The sequence below is a fragment of the Sinohyriopsis cumingii genome, chromosome 4 (genome assembly GCF_028554795.1).
Source record: "Sinohyriopsis cumingii isolate HCF-2022 chromosome 4, ASM2855479v2, whole genome shotgun sequence".
NCBI classification, from domain to species: domain Eukaryota; kingdom Metazoa; phylum Mollusca; class Bivalvia; order Unionida; family Unionidae; genus Sinohyriopsis; species Sinohyriopsis cumingii.
In genome coordinates this window covers 146,537,818-146,560,598 of record NC_142964.1, presented here as the reverse complement: position 1 = coordinate 146,560,598, position 22,781 = coordinate 146,537,818, and positions in this window count along the sequence as shown.

Genomic DNA, 22,781 nt, shown 5'->3' with positions numbered 1-22,781 from the left:
CCACAGGCAATGACTGACCTTGAATGTGTTGGGAGGTCTCATTATGAAATATTGCATCCTAATTCACTGCCATAAAATACTCAAGGATATATTCACATTTACAGCAACCAAAGGTTTAAACCAATATATTATTTTATATTCACATAAGTCTTGTACTTCAAACCGATTGTTATAAAGCGTCACACCTGGTGCTGAAGGTGCGAAGGGGCGATATCTTTTGCCATTTGCAGATTGTTAGGATAGGTAGGCAGAAGTGAAATATCATCAGCTAGTTTGGATTTCTCAGAGCTATTGATCAAATATTTCTTCAAAATCCACTATTATCTACATCGAGAATCAAGTCATTAATAAATATGGTATACATCAAGATTGTGAAAACGCATCTTTGTCTCACTCTGTGTCCTACCAATAAGAATAATGCCCATTGGTGAGTACTTGGCTCTCTAGATTCACGTACATTTTAATAAATATGCAAACTAATTTACCCGCAATTCCCAAAAGGTAAATAATATAAAAGTTCATCCTTTGCTCCAAACGGTATCGAATGCTTTCTATCTATCCCCAAAACAAGTAGAAAACAAGTGAACCCATCCTTACCTCATAATGTAATTATTGCAACAGCACAAAACTCGCTGTTTTGTAACCTAAACCGTTTGGTAACCAGATTTCTGGAGAGAAAATAAATGTTATATAATATATACAATATGAAGGGAACATTATTAATTAGGCATATTAAATATACTTAAACTAATTTACATCATTTCTAACACCTTATATCATTTCCGACGTCTTCGCAGGCAAAATGAGATAACTCCGCACAAAGTGCATCATTTACATTCTACTAGCACCCGTATATGTTGAATCATAAAAAACAATACAGGTGACAAGTAAAGTTTGCTGTTTATTAATTAGTAAGTGTTGATATTTCAAATTGACTATACAATCATATCCACATGATGTTTCTGACGGTGCGGAAATCATTCCACGCAGATAAACTCACACCGATGCAATTATATAAATTATATTATGTTGTATGCTGGTGAGTGTGTGTGTGTGTGTGTCTTTGTGCGGAGTGTGAGATGAGGGATTGGTGTGGGTGAATATAGTCGAAATAAGTTACTTAGCGTTAAAGATGCCGATTTGGGCTTTAAACAAGCTTCTAAGCGTTTCCTGGCTCATATTCATGCGATGAAACGCAAGTCATTAACCATTCCCTTCCGTCCTTATTACTGACCTGTATGAGGTAACGTCTCGGCTATTATTTTCTACCCAAAGGAAGCATATCTAGACGATTGATCCACACCTTTCGTGACTTTAACCGTGTAGTTTCGCAATGTGTCATTGTAAAAAGTTCCCCAAATGCTAGGCAGGCTACAATCACGTAGGTATGGATATCACTTGCGTAATTCATCCTCTGACTCTGACGGTGTGTAGTTGGAAATAGTAATTGCCGTAAGGAGACCCAAATAAAGACATCATTTCTTTCTCCTTCACCTCTACTTCGTGCAACATATTACTTCTTTTAGAACTGCAAGATAGGTAAAATTCAAAAATATTAGTAATATATGCATTCTATGAAAATGTCAAATGTTGTAGTTGATTATAACTTTCAAAGGAAATGATATTTCAACAATACTCTTCAGCACTCTGACGTCTGCATATTGTAAATTATTGTAAATGCAAATTAATAACTGGTATGCTTGTGGTTGAAATTTTCAACCAAGGGACGGGATGATTACAAAATCAGCCCGCTTCTGACACTATATGAAGTAAGAAAAAGCCAGATACACGGCATAGGTGTTGTACCACAGAACTCTAGAGACCAGGCATAGAAAGAAAAACCTTGTCTAGTTATCAGCTTTGAAGAACAGGGGAGTAAACCAAATAACATTATTATGCTAAGGTTGTTTCTATCGTATCATACAGATTTGAAATTAAAATATATCTTCACTTCCATCCGCTAAAAATGAAGTGAATAAAGCAACATTATACACATGTGTCGTATGTACATCATCAGGCCTTAATTATAATCTGTGTAAACACATTAATTTCTCCTATCAATCTTGAACTGCACAGATGTCTAATCTAGCATTCAACGTAGGGTGCCTGACCTTGAATGTGTTGGTAATCCGTGAAAATGTTTCACAAATACCTCTGAGTTTTATCCATTGAAGGGAGGTCTCATTGTGAAATATTACACCCTAATTTACTGCCATAAAACACTAAAGGAAATATCCACATGTACAGCAACCAAAACTGTAAACCAATATACCATATTATATTCACGTGTCTTGTATTTCAGGTCGAATGTAACAACGTGTTACATTGTGACAATAAGCTAAATTCAGTACCTCTTTTCAAAGGTGTATACGATATCTTTTACATTTGCAGATTGTTAGGATAGGTACACAGAAGTGAAATATCATCAGCTACTTTGGAATTCCCAGAGCTATTGATCCAATCTTTGTTAGAAATCCACTATTATCTACATTGAGAATCAAGTCATTAATAAATATTGTATACATCAAGATTGCAAAAACTCACTCCGTGGCCAACTGGAAACCAATCTGAATAATGCACATTGATGAGGACTTTGCTCTCTAAATTAATTAATCCTTTGTGCCACATTGTATTAAATGCCTTTTATGTATCGAGAACACCAGTTGTAAAAACGTGAATCCATGCCTATATTAAATTGTAATCATTGCTGATGTGTAAACCAAACCGTTTGGTAACCACGTTTCTGTCAAATAGGAATGTTAGAATTAATATCCTTGATCCATAATTATCTCAGGTGTTTTACACATAACATGTAGTAAAGCAACTGGCATATAACGTTCGAGGGATTAAGTTGCTTTTAAGCTACATTTTCACTCTAGTATTACAAACCCCTTATGCAATCAGTTGGTATTAAAGATTGAATATTCATTTGTGTAAATACATTTGTCACACACTCTATCATGAAATCGCTGCCATAGATAGAAGATCCATTGTTTTGGGATTCTATGGACTGTTGATGACTTATTTTGCTTCACTTACTATGATACCATTATGTAAGGGCTCATCATGAACTGTATCATCTTACAGGGCTTGACTTACTTCCTGCTTTATATATGCATAGCGTATAAATGCATAAAGTGTTTGTCATAATTATCACTAACATTTGGCTTGCGAACGTATTCAAAATATCTGACAAAACCATTTCCAGTGGAAGTATTATCACTCAAAGAAAGTCCATCATTCGATATTTCCTGACAACAATTTATAGTTTCACCTCTCTTAACATTTTAACATTCCTGAAATGCTTCAAATCCCATTTCTATGCTTTTCCAATTTCTGTATATACTTATCCCATCAACACTTTCGTTGCGGTATTTTGCAGGATTATAGAGACTCTCTTCTTAGATATATCTTCCCTGTAAGAATGATATTCACTACCCATTGGTCCTGCCAAATTTATTTAAATATGCCTGGCTTGTATTTCAAGCCTATCTACTTCTTCCATTTCATCTGATCAATATGGTTTGCTTGATAATTGAATTTGGACTTTGGGAGCATAATGTCGATTGACTGTTGTATTGAAGTAGTAATCCACCCATTCTATCAACATTGTCCGAAATAACATCTCTATTCAGTATCTCAGCGTAGTGATCCGTTTGTGTATGATAATTTCTCTACGTTTCGTAATCTCTTTTATTCAAAGCTATGTTATCTCTCTTCATGGGATTTCTGAAGACACTGGCACATGCAATTGGATGAAGAGAAGTAAGTGTAGGTAGGTTTTCAGATATTCGCGATCTTCGTGATCTGAAATACTGTGCGTACCCTTCATCGTACTTATTCATCGATCCGAAAGTAGCAAATGATCAATACATCGCTTTCTCTGCCACGAATTTGTAACGGGTCCAGTCCAAATTGTTGACTGTCTAGCACTTATTAGATTATTTATCTTAAGTACTCATGCAATATCATATCCTTGACATTCCCAGTAAAAGATACGTTACCAAGCTGTGTGTACTGATTATGCAGATTGTCAATTATCTCAATTTGCGTCCTGTCCCAATCTATGCCATAAAATATTATCGACATATATACACAGAATTATATGCCATTTGCCATCTGGAAACTTGAGTTATATGCCTGCGATCCTGTCACTTTAAATGTTATCCAAAAAGTTACCACATCTGATGAGAGAAATATTGCATAGGATTACAACGCCTTCTTACAACATCTTTTAACGTACAATTAAAGGAAATATCTTCTGGTTGAGCACGGTGGTTGTAATCTTTGCAAATATAATCGCGAAACAGAAGTATGTGCTGAAATGGTCGATCTTCAATTTTGCATGCAATATCAACGTCTCATTTATCCATCTTTTATATTAAGGCTAAAGGTATGGAACGTAATTCCTTTAAGTTGGAATAACTCAGTGTATTAAGACTCACATGAACTTGATACATATGCATCTTAATACTTCTGCAAAGTCAAAACAGGACAGCGATGACAAAACACATCAACTTAAAAGAGTACAACAGGACAGATTTAAGAACAAATCAGGATCTCGCCTAGTCATGGAATATCGTCAGACTGTGACCGATCTCACTAGGGACTGATTCCCATACCACCACCTCACATCAACACCTCTTTGGCCTTATTAAATCGTTTTCAACGCTATGGCATTGTGAGATATATCCAGTCAGGTTGGTTGATAGAAAATTATGTCTACTGTGGATAAAGTCTATGGAAATCGTATCCGTCCAAGAATCAGTCTCTCAGTAAGAGATTTCACGCCGATTCCGCCCACATTAAGGTCGAAAAACATAAACTATCAAATTAGAAATGTGTATATCGAAACTAATTTGTCAAATAAAGTTGAATAGTGGAAAATGGTGAAAGGTCACATGACTAAACTTCAGAAGTGGTCTCCACAGTGAAATTAGTAGCAAGAGAAAAAATATAACATAAAGGAAAACAAATTGACTCCATCAACCTACGGATAAGCGTAACACTATCTACGAATTACCATTACATCATAATTCAGCCAATAACAATCAGAATTTCCTACTCGGATGTGCATGATCATTCAGTGATGTCATTTTCTACATTCGAATGTTTATCCTTACAGATCCCTGTATGTAATAGTGACGCGACTAGTTTGTTTTATCAGCAAACATTCACAGAAAATGATAACTACGATTCTTTTGAATGACTCCTGAAAACTCATTGTATTAAATTCTTCGATTATGTCACTTTATTGTATAATACAGGATAAACGGAAAGAGTCCAGTGCATTGAATTTGTCTGTCTATTGGAGACAGGTTTTCAATTACCCCGTATAATCCAGTCATGAATATTGTGTGACGTACAAAACGTTTGGGCGAAGGTGTCAATAGAAAATAATCAAATTGTACATTCTTTTGATAGTGATATCTCCTTCCTTTGGAAATCTATTTACCAACTCTGGCATGTAATATTTGAGTCTATCGAGTTGAAACTAGCTAGCGTTAGGAACGAACTTATGTGATCGAAATTATCTGCCAATATACAGCTTTCAATTTTCTCCACTTCTACCGACTTTCTTAAGGCCTCTGCTTAGAATAGTATTCAGTCTGGTCATAGATATATTGTAATAATTCTGGGTAAAAAATAATAGACATGAGATATTGATAATATCAAGAGACTATAATTACTTATTCCACGTAAAAGACTTAAAATAATTTAAAACATTTCTAACACTTAATATAATTTCTGAAGTCTGCACCTGAGGAATGAGATAAACTCGGCACAAGGGGTATTATTTACTTTATACTGGCACCCATATACTGAACTATGAAAAACAGTACAGGTGACAAGTCAAATTTGCAACTAATTAATTATTAAGTGTTATGATTTCAAATTAGATTCAAAATTTTCTCCTCGCGATGTTTATGATGGTGTTGATATTATTCCGCTGCAAACATATCTATTATATTATGTTGTCTGCTGGTGTGTGTGGGTGTCTGTTTGGATGAATAATTGCAAGATAAGTTACTTAGATGAATAAATGAAAAATATGGCTTCGAAGAAGCTACTACAGATATCCTGACTAATATTCATGCCAGAAAATGCAAGTCAACCAAACGTTAAAATTGACATTAATCAACCCCTTCCGTCCTTGTTACTGACCTGTATGAGGGAAAGTCTCGTTTAGTATTTGCTACCCAACAGAAGCATATCTACAGGGTTGCTCTACACCGTGGATATCTTTAACCGTGTAGTTTCACAATGTGGAGTTGTATAAAGTTCCTCAAATGCTAGGCAGGCTAAGGACCATGTAGGTATGGCTATCACTTGCATAATTCACTCTCTGACTCCGAAGGTGTGCAGTCGGAAAGAATAATTGCAATACGACTCAAATAAATTAATTATTTGTGCATCCCTAGCGTCTCATTCGTGCAAAATAGTCCTTGTTTTCGAACTGCAGGATAGAAAAAATTCAAAAGTATTAGTGTTATATGCATTCTATCAAAATTTTGTCCGCCGTAATTGATTATAACTTTCAAAGGAAATTATATTTCAACAATATTCTCTAGAACTCTGACGTCAGCTCATTGGAATCACTGGTATGAAGGTGGGTGAAAGCAATCAGCCAAAGGGCGGAAGGATGGCAAAATCAGCACGCTCCTGGCGCTATATAAAATAGAAGGCATATGTTTTGTAGCAGAAAACTTTTGACATCAGGCAGGGAAAGAAAGGTCTTGTACAGGTATCAGTTTTGAAGAACACGAGGGAAAATAAAATAAGGCTATTATGACACGGTTGCTGTTTATTACTTTTCTTGGCCTTGCTCTTGCAGACAATCTCTGTAAGAACAGCCTCTTTATGGAATGGAGAAGAGATCCCACAGACTGTTCCGTGTTTTACCTGTGTGTGGGAGACACTGCTACGAAGTATACATGTCCAGATGGAAAAGTAGCTGATATCAAGGGCAAGGCGTGTGTTTCCAAGGGATCCATTCCTAATATATGTAAGTTATCACTTATTCCATAAGATCTAATTTTCTTGAAAGAAAAGTTTTGTTCGTGTCAATCGTACAAAAATTCATAGCAATTATATTGATATTTCGTGCCACAGTTAATAAATAAGTAGAAACATAAACAAACAAGGCAAAATAGCAGATATCAATCTGCGGAAAAATCATTTGCTACAATGTGAAAATTATTTAGCACACATATAATTGACTCCAAATCATTAGGATCTTTAGCACAAATATTTGCAGGACATATATGTAGCATACTATAATAATAAAAATAATAATAACGATAATAACAATAAATCAATATCGATATCTTTCCATCGCTCCAATTTCCACTAGAATTGAATTTCTGAATCTTTGTCATTAAACAATATTGGAAGTAATTGATTTAGTATTACAAAAGTATATCCCCCAAATAAAGTCAAATGTCTGAGACAAAATATTTCAATATATACAATATTATGAGGATGGGTTATAGAGTTGCTTTGCGTACATAAATCACGAGCCTTTCTCACAAACATGCCTTGCTATTGTTCAACAGGTACAGAACTTGGATCCCAGTTGAAAGCAAGTGACCAAACGTTGGGATTAACGACTACGTGTAAAACTGGTGAATCTGCAAGTCACCTTGGAAGCTGTGCTAAATTTCTGGAGTGCACAAAAGTAGAAAATGGATCACTTATCATGCAAGAGCGCGAGTGTCCATATCCGCTTTTGTATGACGTTGCATCAGGAAAATGCGTTAATTATCAACATGTTAATTGTGAAAACCGTCCTGAGCCCAAAGATCCCTGTAAGTATTTTTAAAGCAATAGAGACGTTTAATCAAACTTTGAAACTCTACAAACTCATGTGCTAAGAAATCTTAATCCACTGATTAAAGAAACCATGACAGCCATTAAAAATCTTCAAATTGCTCAGACAATTGTTTTATAAAAATTCAAATCCTTTGGAGATGACAATTAGCTATAATTACTACAAAGGTGGTGGATACGTTTCATTGATTGGTGACTGGATAAATGGCAGTAGCGTTTGATTTTTGGCATGAAGAAAGGGAAGGGTCATTTGTGCCATGCTAAAGGTAATGGATAAATTTAATGTATGTTCATCTTGTTTTGAAATTATCATCAACACTACTGCAGTTTCCACTCCTCCCAAATTAAATGTCCGATATCGTTAAAGGTGTATACATCACAGAAGTTACATGGTCAATGAAATTGTATATTATGCGAATTAGATTACCCAAGGTTGTCTCGTTTCTGTATTGAACTCATGTCAATTTTAACAATATCTAATCCAATTTAAAGATAAGATTCTAGATTAAAAGAATTTTAAAGAATTTTAAAATTCTTCTCTATCCCACACACACCGACACCATCATTTATCAGCAAAGCACCACGACGTTTGAAGAAAAACTTTTAGGTTTGAAAAATGTTTAGCATTGATTTTCTAATATAAACCTGGAAATAAAATTGCTAGGCAAGACTATACATGTACGAGTACACACGTTTCATTATTTATCTTTCAGTCAAAGTATCGTCTAGCAATATATATATATCAGTTTATATTTCTAACAACCTTTCGTACTTTTAATTTATAGGTGAATATGAGTCTAACCAATGCAGAAGCGTCATGTGCGTTCCATGTCACGTGCGATATCCCAGTTGTACCGAATTGCCTGATGGTAAGAATCCCTGGATTGGAAAAGAGTGGTCCCCATATTACGTCGTTTGCCATCAGGGCCGTGTAACCTTCCAAGCACAATGTCCTCATGATGATACCGGCTACCAGATTTTCAACCCTCATAGTCGAGAATGTGTAGACTTTTATTTGAATAATCGTGCAAATTAATATTATACTCAAATCCCATAATGTCATTAATTTATGGTTTACACTTAATATTTACTTGCCACATCTCCTTTCAGCATGAGATTGCATTCGTTTTCTGTCCTCAAAGTATTGTAACCATCTAATGGTGATATTTATTGTATATAATTTAATATGCATTAATTTTATATTCATCGCATCTATTTCATTTCCATGAAATGTAGTATGCATTAAAGTGCATTCACATGTATCATTGTTGTTCTGTCTTAAGCACTGTTGGTGTTAACATTATACAATACAATCATATGCAAGATAATTTTTGAACAACACTTCCTTCCTTTTAGGAACTTGAGGGGCTATTTACTATATTTATCCAACTATCCATCTTTTTACGTGACAGCCATTAATTTGAATAGTCATTAATTTGGACATGGATATAAGATGTTGTTTAAATTACTCTCAACTAGAGTTAAAGTCATATTTTTCAAGACTGGTAATTAAACGCATTCGATGTCTCCTGAACATAACAAATGTCATATTTGGTTGAAATCCAAAATCCTTGGTAAAGATGTAATGCAGAATCCAACGTCATGAGGATGGACAATTAGTGGCCATAATATCTGTAAATGATGTTTTGGAAGGCAAAGGTAATTCAGAGTGGGATCAGTCAAAACTAGAGACTCTCAGGAGTTGTCTCCCAAGAACCATTCCTGTACTACAGCAGTACGCAACCAATTGTGATATATGTTTATAACAGTAATAGCAGCAAAGAACAAAATTTTAACTAAATGCTTAAACGTTTAAATGAACATATCTTTCGTTCTGTCTCTATTAGAAAGGATATGCAACTTTGAGGTTTGTTCTGTAATTTGCATGCATGTTTCACTTAGAGGAGTTACATCGAACAGGCTATTACCAGATACATTCTTACTAAAAGTTAGCATGATTATACATACAAAACTTCTCATTTTCGGTGGGGTTTTCTGCATTGTAAGGTGAAACTCACAAAATGCAGAATTAATGGAAACACTTGAATAACGAACTGAAGGAAATATATATAACCACAAAAAACAAACGCTTGCAGGTATATACAAGATTAATTTGGATGTATGAACCACACGATTGAGAACTTCTCTTTAGGATATATTGCTCAAAGACATCGACACTTTTCTATTTATTATTTAATTTTCTTACTTCTGAAATGAGGACATACGTGCACGAAGCTATTGTTATTATATGAGTTTATCCGGGAAGGATGAGGGGTTGTGACCTCCGCCACTACAAAAAGCACAAACAAATAAGCGCACAACAAACAAGGCGTTTCCAGCGTAAGTTCTATTTTCAGTTAGATGATTACCTGTTTGCCTTGCTACTGCTTAAACAGCAAGACCTTCCGGGAGCATTCGCCTACTTTTCGCGCCTTGAGAATACCATCTCACATACAACTTGCCTAATTATTTCCGTCCAACTAAAATGATACTAAACAATATTACCTTGTTTCAGCGTGGTCATTTTCTTCGCAAGTAGTAAAGATTTTTCAAAACATTACATTCTGATTGACTGAAGATCTTAGTTTACTCGGGGAGGGTAGTCTTATCCATTATCTTCTCTATATTCGTGTCTCAATGAGAGAAGGGTTCAATGTTTTCTTTGCAGTCAAGTTTATTATCTTAATATCCTTCCGTAGAATAGTACATGACATGATAAATACATATAATAACCTACTTCATTACAATAATGATACTTTTATAAGAATTTAATACATACAAAAATATAAAACAGGAACAAGTTTATGCAAGTACTGAAACATGTATCCAAACTATGCAGCCTGATCTCATATGGAGAAGGTCAATAATGGGCTTTCGATGCGAAATCCATAATGGTGGGCATACTGTTATATTGCTTTAGTTTGCATTGTTTATTAGTGTTTTATTAATCATATAGTAAATGGGTTGTGTAAAGTTGTATTACAGGTATATCAACACCTAAAGTGTTCACAATTATTGGGAATAACACTTAAGGTTATTCAAAACATCATTCATTCGCTTCTATCATAGTAATTACATGATTATTTGGGATTTGATTTACAATGTCATAAGTTCTGTTTACATTTTCACTTTGTATTCTAGGGAAATAAACATTCTTTTCTATTATTTGGTTTAAGACCATAGAGTCGTAATAATACAAATATGTATAGAGTTGTATAGTACGACTATCATAAAACACTTTGTCTATGTTACAAAATAAAATATTAGTCTCAAAAGATTACATGATATCCGTCATTACATTCTCCATGATCTGCAGACGTTAACAGTTTCAAATCCTAGATTTATTGAAAACAGTTTCACATCGCGTCATGTTGCAGACTGGAAAAATAGCTGTGAGTTTTCGTTGTCCTTTAAACCAGCTGGTAACCTTTTACCTCAAGATCTCGTGATTGCAGTTAAATAACATTACATGTTGGCACTGTGGAACGTTTTCCGTCAAGACATCCCAGAAGGAGTCTCTAAAACTCGACATATAAGGACATGCAACATAAATATGACGTATCAAGTCTATATAAGTATCCCCACATCGAATACGCATACCGAGCTCTACTTGAGGAGCAACAGGCCATAATCTAGCAATACAAGAAAATACCTTACTGAGTTGTCCTACTTTAGCCAACCTTCATACCGCGGCAGGTGGCATAGACTAGTTTATCGAAGGGAATCTGTCAAAATCGGATTCATTAGGCATTCAAATTCTTCACAGGCTAATTTCAAAACCAGTAATTGTAGACTTTATAATATCTTTCCAATTTTGTTTATCAGGAATTTCTGATATCTGCAAATAATCAGTTACATACTAAAGGAATTTCAATGGTCCTAACGTATCATATTGATTTGAAATTAAAACATAGCTTCATTTGCATCCTCTAAAAATGAAGTGAATAACGCAACGTTATACACATGTGTCATATGTATATCATTACGCCTTAAACGTAATCTCTCTAACCACATTAATTTCTCCTATCAGACTCGATCTGCAAACAAAAGCCTAACCTAGCATTCCACGGACAATGACTGACCTTGAATGTGTTGTGAGGTCTCATTGTGAAATATTACAGCCTAATTCACTGCCATAAAACGCTCAAGGATATATTCACATTTACAGCAACCAAAGGTTTAAACCAATATATTATTTTGTATTCACATAAGTCTTGTACTTCATACCGATTATTATAAAGCGTCACACCTGGTGCTGAAGGTGCATGCGATACCTTTTACCATTTGCAGATTGTTAGGATAGGTCGACAGAAGTGAAATATCATCAGCTAGTTTGGATTTCACAGAGCTATTGATCCAATATTTGTTAAAAATCCACTATTATCTACATCGAGAATAAAGTCATTAATAAATATGGTATACATCAAGATTGTGAAAACGCATCTTTGTCTCACTCTGTATCCTACCAATCAGAATAATGCCTATTGGTGAGTACTTGGCTCTCTAGATTCATGTGCATTTTAATAAATATGCAAAATAATTTACCCGCAATTCCCAAAAGGTAAATAATATAAAAGTTCATCCTTTGCTCCACATGGTATCGCATGCTTTCTATCTATCCCCAAAATAAGTAGAAAACAGGTGAACCCATCCTTACGTTATAATGTAATTATTGCAACAGCACAAAACTCGCTGTTTTGTAACCTAAACCGTTTGGTAACCATATTTCTGGAGAGAAAATAAATGTTATATAATATATACAATATGAAGGGAATATTATTAATTAGGTATATTAAATATACTTAAACTAATTTACATCATTTCTAACACCTTATATCATTTCCGACGTCTTCGCAGGCAAAATGAGATAACTCCGCACAAAGTGCATCATTTACATTCTACTAGCACCCGTATATGTTGAATCATAAAAAACAATACAGGTGACAAGTAAAGTTTGCTGTTTATTAATTAGTAAGTGTTGATATTTCAAATTGACTATACAATCATATCCACATGATGTTTCTGACGGTGCGGAAATCATTCCACGTAGATAAATAGATAAACTCACACGGATGCAATTATATAAATTATATTATGTTGTATGCTGGTGAGTGTGTGTGTGTGTGTGTGTGTCTTTGTGCGGAGTGTGAGATGAGGGATTGGTGTGGGTGAATATAGTCGAAATAAGTTACTTAGCGTTAAAGATGCCGATTTGGGCTTTAAACAAGCTTCTAAGCGTTTCCTGGCTCATATTCATGCGATGAAACGCAAGTCATTAACCATTCCCTTCCGTCCTTATTACTGACCTGTATGAGGTAACGTCTCGGCTATTATTTTCTACCCAACGGAAGCATATCTAGACGATTGATCCACACCTTTCGTGACTTTAACCGTGTAGTTTCGCAATGTGTCATTGTAAAAAGTTCCCCAAATGCTAGACAGGCTACAACCACGTAGGTATGGATATCACTTGCGTAATTCATCCTCTGACTCTGACGGTGTGTAGTTGGAAATAATAATTGCCGTAAGGAGACCCAAATAAAGACATCATTTCTTCCTCCTTCACCTCTACTTCGTGCAACATATTACTTCTTTTAGAACTGCAAGATAGGTAAAATTCAAAAATATTAGTATTATATGCATTCTATGAAAATGTCAAATGTTGTAGTTGATTATAACTTTCAAAGGAAAAGATATTTCAACAATATTCTTCAGCACTCTGACGTCTGCAGATTGTAAATTATTGTAAATGCAAAGGAATAACTGGCATGCTTGTGGTTGAAATTTTCAACCAAGGGACGGGATGATTACAAAATCAGCCCGCTTCTGACACTATATGAAGTAAGAAAAAGCCAGATACACGGCATAGGTGTTGTACCACAGAACTCTAGAGATCAGGCAAAGAAAGAAAAACCTTGTCTAGTTATCAGCTTTGAAGAACAGGGGAGTAAACCAAATAACATTATTATGCTAAGGTTGTTTCTAACGTATCATACAGATTTGAAATTAAAATATATCTTCACTTCCATCCGCTAAAAATGAAGTGAATAAAGCAACATTATACACATGTGTCGTATGTACATCATCAGGCCTTAATTATAATCTGTGTAAACACATTAATTTCTCCTATCAATCTTGAACTGCACAGATGTCTAATCTAGCATTCAACGTAGGGTGCCTGACCTTGAATGTGTTGGTAATCCGTGAAAATGTTTCACAAATACCTCTGAGTTTTATCCATTGAAGGGAGGTCTCATTGTGAAATATTACACCCTAATTTACTGCCATAAAACACTAAAGGAAATATCCACATGTACAGCAACCAAAACTGTAAACCAATATACCATATTATATTCACGTGTCTTGTATTTCAGGTCGAATGTAACAACGTGTTACATTGTGACAATAAGCTAAATTCAGTACCTCTTTTCAAAGGTGTATACGATATCTTTTACATTTGCAGATTGTTAGGATAGGTACACAGAAGTGAACTATCATCAGCTACTTTGGAATTCCCAGAGCTATTGATCCAATCTTTGTTAGAAATCCACTATTATCTACATTGAGAATCAAGTGATTAATAAATATTGTATACATCAAGATTGCAAAAACTCACTCCGTGGCCAACTGGAAACAAATCTGATTAGTGCACATTGATGAGGACTTTGCTCTCTAAATTAATTAATCCTTTGTGCCACAGTGTATTAAATGCCTTTTATGTATCGAGAACACCAGTTGTAAAAACGTGAATCCATGCCTATATTAAATTGTAATCATTGCTGATGTGTAAACCAAACCGTTTGGTAACCACGTTTCTGTCAAATAGGAATGTTAGAATTAATATCCTTGATCCATAATTATCTCAGGTGTTTTACACATAACATGTAGTAAAGCAACTGGCATATAACGCTCGAGGGATTAAGTTGCTTTTAAGCTACATTTTCACACTAGTATTACAAACCCCTTATGCAATCAGTTGGTATGAAAGATTGAACATTCATTTGTGTAAATACATTTGTCACACACTGTATGATGAAATCGCTGCCATAGATAGAAGATCCATTGCTTTGGGTTTCTATAGACTGTTGATGACTTATTTTGCTTCACTTACTATGATACTATTATGTAAGGGCTCGTCATGAGCTGTATCATCTTACAGGGCTTGACTTACTTCCTGCTTTATATATGCATAGCGTATAAATGCATAATGTGTTCGTCATAATTATTACTAACATTTGGCTTGCGAATGTATTCAAAATATCTGACAAAACCATTTCCAGTGGAAGTGTTATCACTCAAAGAAAGTCCATCATTCGATATTTCCTGACAACAATTTATAGTTTCACCTCTCTTAACATTTTAACATTCCTGAAATGCTTCAAATACCATTTCTATGCTTTTCCAATTTCTGTATATACTTATCCCATCAACACTTTCGTTGCGGTATTTTGCAGGATTATAGAGACTCTCTTCTTAGATCTATCTTCCCTGTAAGAATGATATTCACTACCCATTGGTCCTGCCAAATTTATTCAAATATGCCTTGCTTGTATTTCAAGCCTATCTACTTCTTCCATTTCATCTGATCAATATGGTTTGCTTGATAATTGAATTTGGACTTTGGGAGCATAATGTCGATTGACTGTTGTATTGAAGTAGTAATCCACCCATTCTATCAACATTGTCCGAAATAATATCTCTATTCAGTATCTCAGCGTAGTGATCCGTTTGTGTATGATAATTTCTCTACGTTTCGTAATCTCTTTTATTCAAAGCTATGTTATCTCTCTTCATGGGATTTCTGAAGACACTGGCACATGCAATTGGATGAAGAGAAGTAAGTGTAGGTAGGTTTTCAGATATTCGCGATCTTCGTGATCTGAAATACTGTGCGTACCCTTCATCGTACTTATTCATCGATCCGAAAGTAGCCAATCATCAATACATCGCTTTCTCTGCCACGAATTTGTAACGGGACCAGTCCAAATTGTTGAATGTCTAGCACTTATTAGATTATTTATCTTAAGTACTCATGCAATATCATATCCTTGACATTCCCAGTAAAAGATACGTTACCAAGCTGTGTGTACTGATTATGCAGATTGTCAATTATCTCAATTTGCGTCCTGTCCCAATCTATGCCATAAAATATTATCGACATATATACACAGAATTATATGCCATTTGCCATCTGGAAACTTGAGTTATATGCCTGCGATCCTGTCACTTTAAATGTTATCCAAAAAGTTACCATATCTGATGAGAGAAATATTGCAGAGGATTACAACGCCTTCTTACCACATCTTTTGACGTACAATTAAAGGAAATATCTTCTGGTTGAGCACGGTGGTTGTAATCTTTGCAAATATAATCGCGAAACAGAAGTATGTGCTGAAATGGTCGATCTTCAATTTTGCATGCAATATCAACGTCTCATTTATCCATCTTTTATATTAAGGCTAAAGGTATGGAACGTAATTCCTTTAAGTTGGAATAACTCAATGTATTAAGACTCACATGAACTTGATACATATGCATCTTAATGCTTCTGCAAAGTCAAAACAGGACAGCGATGACAAAACACATCAACTTATAAGAGTACAACAGGACAGATTTAAGAACAAATCAGGATCTCGCCTAGTCATGGAATATCGTCAGACTGTGACCGATCTCACTAGGGACTGATTCCCATACCACCACCTCACATCAACACCTCTTTGGCCTTATTAAATCGTTTTCAACGCTATGGCATTGTGAGATATATCCAGTCAGCTTGGCTGATAGAAAATTATGTCTACTGTGGATAAAGTGTATGGAAATCGTATCCGTCCAAGAATCAGTCTCTCAGTAAGAGATTTCAAGCCGATTCCGCCCACATTAAGGTCGAAAAACATAAAGGATCAAATTAGAAATGTGTATATCGAAACTAATTTGTCAAATAAAGTTGAATAGTGGAAAATGGCGAAAGGTCACATGACTAAACTTCAGAAGTGGTCTCCACAGTGAAATTAGTAGCAGGAGAAAAAATATAACATAAAGGAAAACAAATTGACTCCATCAACCTACGGATAAGCGTAACACTATCTACGAATTACCATTACATCATAATTCAGCCAATAACAATCAGAATTTCCTACTCGGATGTGCATGATCATTCAGTGATGTCATTTTCTACATTCGAATGTTTATCCTTACAGATCCCTGAATGTAATAGTGACGCGACTAGTTTGTTTTATCAGCAAACATTCACAGAAAATGATAACTACGATTCTTTTGAATGACTCCTGAAAACTCATTGTATTAAATTCTTCGATTATGTCACTTTATTGTATAATACAGGATAAACGGAAAGAGTCCAATGCATTGAATTTGTCTGTCTATTGGAGACAGGTTTTCAATTACCCCGTATAATCCAGTCATGAATATTGTGTGACGTACAAAACGTTTGGGCGAAGGTGTCACTAGAAAATAATCAAATTGTACATTCTTTTGATAGTGATATCTCCTTCCTTTGGAAATCTATTTACCAACTCTGGCATGTAATATTTGAGTCTATCGCGTTGAAACTAGCTAGCGTTAGAAACGAACTTATGTGATCGAAATTATCTGCCAATATACAGCTTTCAATTTTCTCCACTTCTACCGACTTTCTTAAGGCCTCTACTTAGAATAGTATTCAGTCTGGTCATAGATATATTGTAATAATTCTGGGTAAAAAATAATAGACATGAGAGATTGATAATACCAAGAGACTATAATTACCTATTCCACGTAAAAGACTTAAAATAATTTAAAACATTTCTAACACTTAATATAATTTCTGAAGTCTGCACCTGAGGAATGAGATAAACTCGGCACAAGGGGTATTATTTACATTATACTGGCACCCATATACTGAACTATGAAAAACAATACAGGTGACAAGTCAAATTTGCAACTAATTAATTATTAAGTGTTATGATTTCAAATTAGATTCAAAATTTTCTCCTCGCGATGTTTATGATGGTGTTGATATTATTCCGCTGCAAACATATATATTATATTATGTTGTCTGCTGGTGTGTGTGGGTGTGTGTTTGGACGAATAATTGCAAGATAAGTTACTTAGATGAATAAATGAAAAATATGGCTTCGAAGAAGCTACTACAGATATCCTGATTAATATTCATGCCAGAAAATGCAAGTCATCCAAACGTTAAAACTGACATTAATCAACCCCTTCCGTCCTTGTTGCTGACCTGTATGAGGGAAAGTCTCGTTTACTATTTGCTACCCAACGGAAGCATATCTACAGGGTTGCTCTACACCGTGGATATCTTTAACCGTGTAGTTTCACAATGTGGAGTTGTATAAAGTTCCTCAAATGCTAGGCAGGCTAAGGACCATGTAGGTATGGCTATCACTTGCATAATTCACTCTCTGACTCCGAAGGTGTGCAATCGGAAAGAATAATTGCAATACGACTCAAATAAATTAATTATTTGTGCATCCCTAGCGTCTCATTCGTGCAAAATAGTCCTTGTTTTCGAACTGCAGGATAGAAAAAATTCAAAAGTATTAGTGTTATATGCATTCTATCAAAATTTTGTCCGCCGTAATTGATTATAACTTTCAAAGGAAATTATATTTCAACAATATTCTCTAGAACTCTGACGTCAGCTCATTGGAATCACTGGTATGAAGGTGGGTGAAAGCAATCAGCCAAAGGGCGGAAGGATGGCAAAATCAGCACGCTCCTGGCGCTATATAAAATAGAAGGCATATGTTTTGTAGCAGAAAACTTTTGACATCAGGCAGGGAAAGAAAGGTCTTGTACAGGTATCAGTTTTGAAGAACACGAGGGAAAATAAAATAAGGCTATTATGACACGGTTGCTGTTTATTACTTTTCTTGGCCTTGCTCTTGCAGACAATCTCTGTAAGAACAGCCTCTTTATGGAATGGAGAAGAGATCCCACAGACTGTTCCGTGTTTTACCTGTGTGTGGGAGACACTGCTACGAAGTATACATGTCCAGATGGAAAAGTAGCTGATATCAAGGGCAAGGCGTGTGTTTCCAAGGGATCCATTCCTAATATATGTAAGTTATCACTTATTCCATAAGATCTAATTTTCTTGAAAGAAAAGTTTTGTTCGTGTCAATCGTACAAAAATTCATAGCAATTATATTGATATTTCGTGCCACAGTTAATAAATAAGTAGAAACATAAACAAACAAGGCAAAATAGCAGATATCAATCTGCGGAAAAATCATTTGCTACAATGTGAAAATTATTTAGCACACATATAATTGACTCCAAATCATTAGGATCTTTAGCACAAATATTTGCAGGACATATATGTAGCATACTATAATAATAAAAATAATAATAACGATAATAACAATAAATCAATATCGATATCTTTCCATCGCTCCAATTTCCACTAGAATTGAATTTCTGAATCTTTGTCATTAAACAATATTGGAAGTAATTGATTTAGTATTACAAAAGTATATCCCCCAAATAAAGTCAAATGTCTGAGACAAAATATTTCAATATATACAATATTATGAGGATGGGTTATAGAGTTGCTTTGCGTACATAAATCACGAGCCTTTCTCACAAACATGCCTTGCTATTGTTCAACAGGTACAGAACTTGGATCCCAGTTGAAAGCAAGTGACCAAACGTTGGGATTAACGACTACGTGTAAAACTGGTGAATCTGCAAGTCACCTTGGAAGCTGTGCTAAATTTCTGGAGTGCACAAAAGTAGAAAATGGATCACTTATCATGCAAGAGCGCGAGTGTCCATATCCGCTTTTGTATGACGTTGCATCAGGAAAATGCGTTAATTATCAACATGTTAATTGTGAAAACCGTCCTGAGCCCAAAGATCCCTGTAAGTATTTTTAAAGCAATAGAGACGTTTAATCAAACTTTGAAACTCTACAAACTCATGTGCTAAGAAATCTTAATCCACTGATTAAAGAAACCATGACAGCCATTAAAAATCTTCAAATTGCTCAGACAATTGTTTTATAAAAATTCAAATCCTTTGGAGATGACAATTAGCTATAATTACTACAAAGGTGGTGGATACGTTTCATTGATTGGTGACTGGATAAATGGCAGTAGCGTTTGATTTTTGGCATGAAGAAAGGGAAGGGTCATTTGTGCCATGCTAAAGGTAATGGATAAATTTAATGTATGTTCATCTTGTTTTGAAATTATCATCAACACTACTGCAGTTTCCACTCCTCCCAAATTAAATGTCCGATATCGTTAAAGGTGTATACATCACAGAAGTTACATGGTCAATGAAATTGTATATTATGCGAATTAGATTACCCAAGGTTGTCTCGTTTCTGTATTGAACTCATGTCAATTTTAACAATATCTAATCCAATTTAAAGATAAGATTCTAGATTAAAAGAATTTTAAAGAATATTAAAATTCTTCTCTATCCCACACACACCGACACCATCATTTATCAGCAAAGCACCACGACGTTTGAAGAAAAACTTTTAGGTTTGAAAAATGTTTAGCATTGATTTTCTAATATAAACCTGGAAATAAAATTGCTAGGCAAGACTATACATGTACGAGTACACACGTTTCATTATTTATCTTTCAGTCAAAGTATCGTCTAGCAATATATATATATCAGTTTATATTTCTAACAACCTTTCGTACTTTTAATTTATAGGTGAATATGAGTCTAACCAATGCAGAAGCGTCATGTGCGTTCCATGTCACGTGCGATATCCCAGTTGTACCGAATTGCCTGATGGTAAGAATCCCTGGATTGGAAAAGAGTGGTCCCCATATTACGTCGTTTGCCATCAGGGCCGTGTAACCTTCCAAGCACAATGTCCTCATGATGATACCGGCTACCAGATTTTCAACCCTCATAGTCGAGAATGTGTAGACTTTTATTTGAATAATCGTGCAAATTAATATTATACTCAAATCCCATAATGTCATTAATTTATGGTTTACACTTAATATTTACTTGCCACATCTCCTTTCAGCATGAGATTGCATTCGTTTTCTGTCCTCAAAGTATTGTAACCATCTAATGGTGATATTTATTGTATATAATTTAATATGCATTAATTTTATATTCATCGCATCTATTTCATTTCCATGAAATGTAGTATGCATTAAAGTGCATTCACATGTATCATTGTTGTTCTGTCTTAAGCACTGTTGGTGTTAACATTATACAATACAATCATATGCAAGATAATTTTTGAACAACACTTCCTTCCTTTTAGGAACTTGAGGGGCTATTTACTATATTTATCCAACTATCCATCTTTTTACGTGACAGCCATTAATTTGAATAGTCATTAATTTGGACATGGATATAAGATGTTGTTTAAATTACTCTCAACTAGAGTTAAAGTCATATTTTTCAAGACTGGTAATTAAACGCATTCGATGTCTCCTGAACATAACAAATGTCATATTTGGTTGAAATCCAAAATCCTTGGTAAAGATGTAATGCAGAATCCAACGTCATGAGGATGGACAATTAGTGGCCATAATATCTGTAAATGATGTTTTGGAAGGCAAAGGTAATTCAGAGTGGGATCAGTCAAAACTAGAGACTCTCAGGAGTTGTCTCCCAAGAACCATTCCTGTACTACAGCAGTACGCAACCAATTGTGATATATGTTTATAACAGTAATAGCAGCAAAGAACAAAATTTTAACTAAATGCTTAAACGTTTAAATGAACATATCTTTCGTTCTGTCTCTATTAGAAAGGATATGCAACTTTGAGGTTTGTTCTGTAATTTGCATGCATGTTTCACTTAGAGGAGTTACATCGAACAGGCTATTACCAGATACATTCTTACTAAAAGTTAGCATGATTATACATACAAAACTTCTCATTTTCGGTGGGGTTTTCTGCATTGTAAGGTGAAACTCACAAAATGCAGAATTAATGGAAACACTTGAATAACGAACTGAAGGAAATATATATAACCACAAAAAACAAACGCTTGCAGGTATATACAAGATTAATTTGGATGTATGAACCACACGATTGAGAACTTCTCTTTAGGATATATTGCTCAAAGACATCGACACTTTTCTATTTATTATTTAATTTTCTTACTTCTGAAATGAGGACATACGTGCACGAAGCTATTGTTATTATATGAGTTTATCCGGGAAGGATGAGGGGTTGTGACCTCCGCCACTACAAAAAGCACAAACAAATAAGCGCACAACAAACAAGGCGTTTCCAGCGTAAGTTCTATTTTCAGTTAGATGATTACCTGTTTGCCTTGCTACTGCTTAAACAGCAAGACCTTCCGGGAGCATTCGCCTACTTTTCGCGCCTTGAGAATACCATCTCACATACAACTTGCCTAATTATTTCCGTCCAACTAAAATGATACTAAACAATATTACCTTGTTTCAGCGTGGTCATTTTCTTCGCAAGTAGTAAAGATTTTTCAAAACATTACATTCTGATTGACTGAAGATCTTAGTTTACTCGGGGAGGGTAGTCTTATCCATTATCTTCTCTATATTCGTGTCTCAATGAGAGAAGGGTTCAATGTTTTCTTTGCAGTCAAGTTTATTATCTTAATATCCTTCCGTAGAATAGTACATGACATGATAAATACATATAATAACCTACTTCATTACAATAATGATACTTTTATAAGAATTTAATACATACAAAAATATAAAACAGGAACAAGTTTATGCAAGTACTGAAACATGTATCCAAACTATGCAGCCTGATCTCATATGGAGAAGGTCAATAATGGGCTTTCGATGCGAAATCCATAATGGTGGGCATACTGTTATATTGCTTTAGTTTGCATTGTTTATTAGTGTTTTATTAATCATATAGTAAATGGGTTGTGTAAAGTTGTATTACAGGTATATCAACACCTAAAGTGTTCACAATTATTGGGAATAACACTTAAGGTTATTCAAAACATCA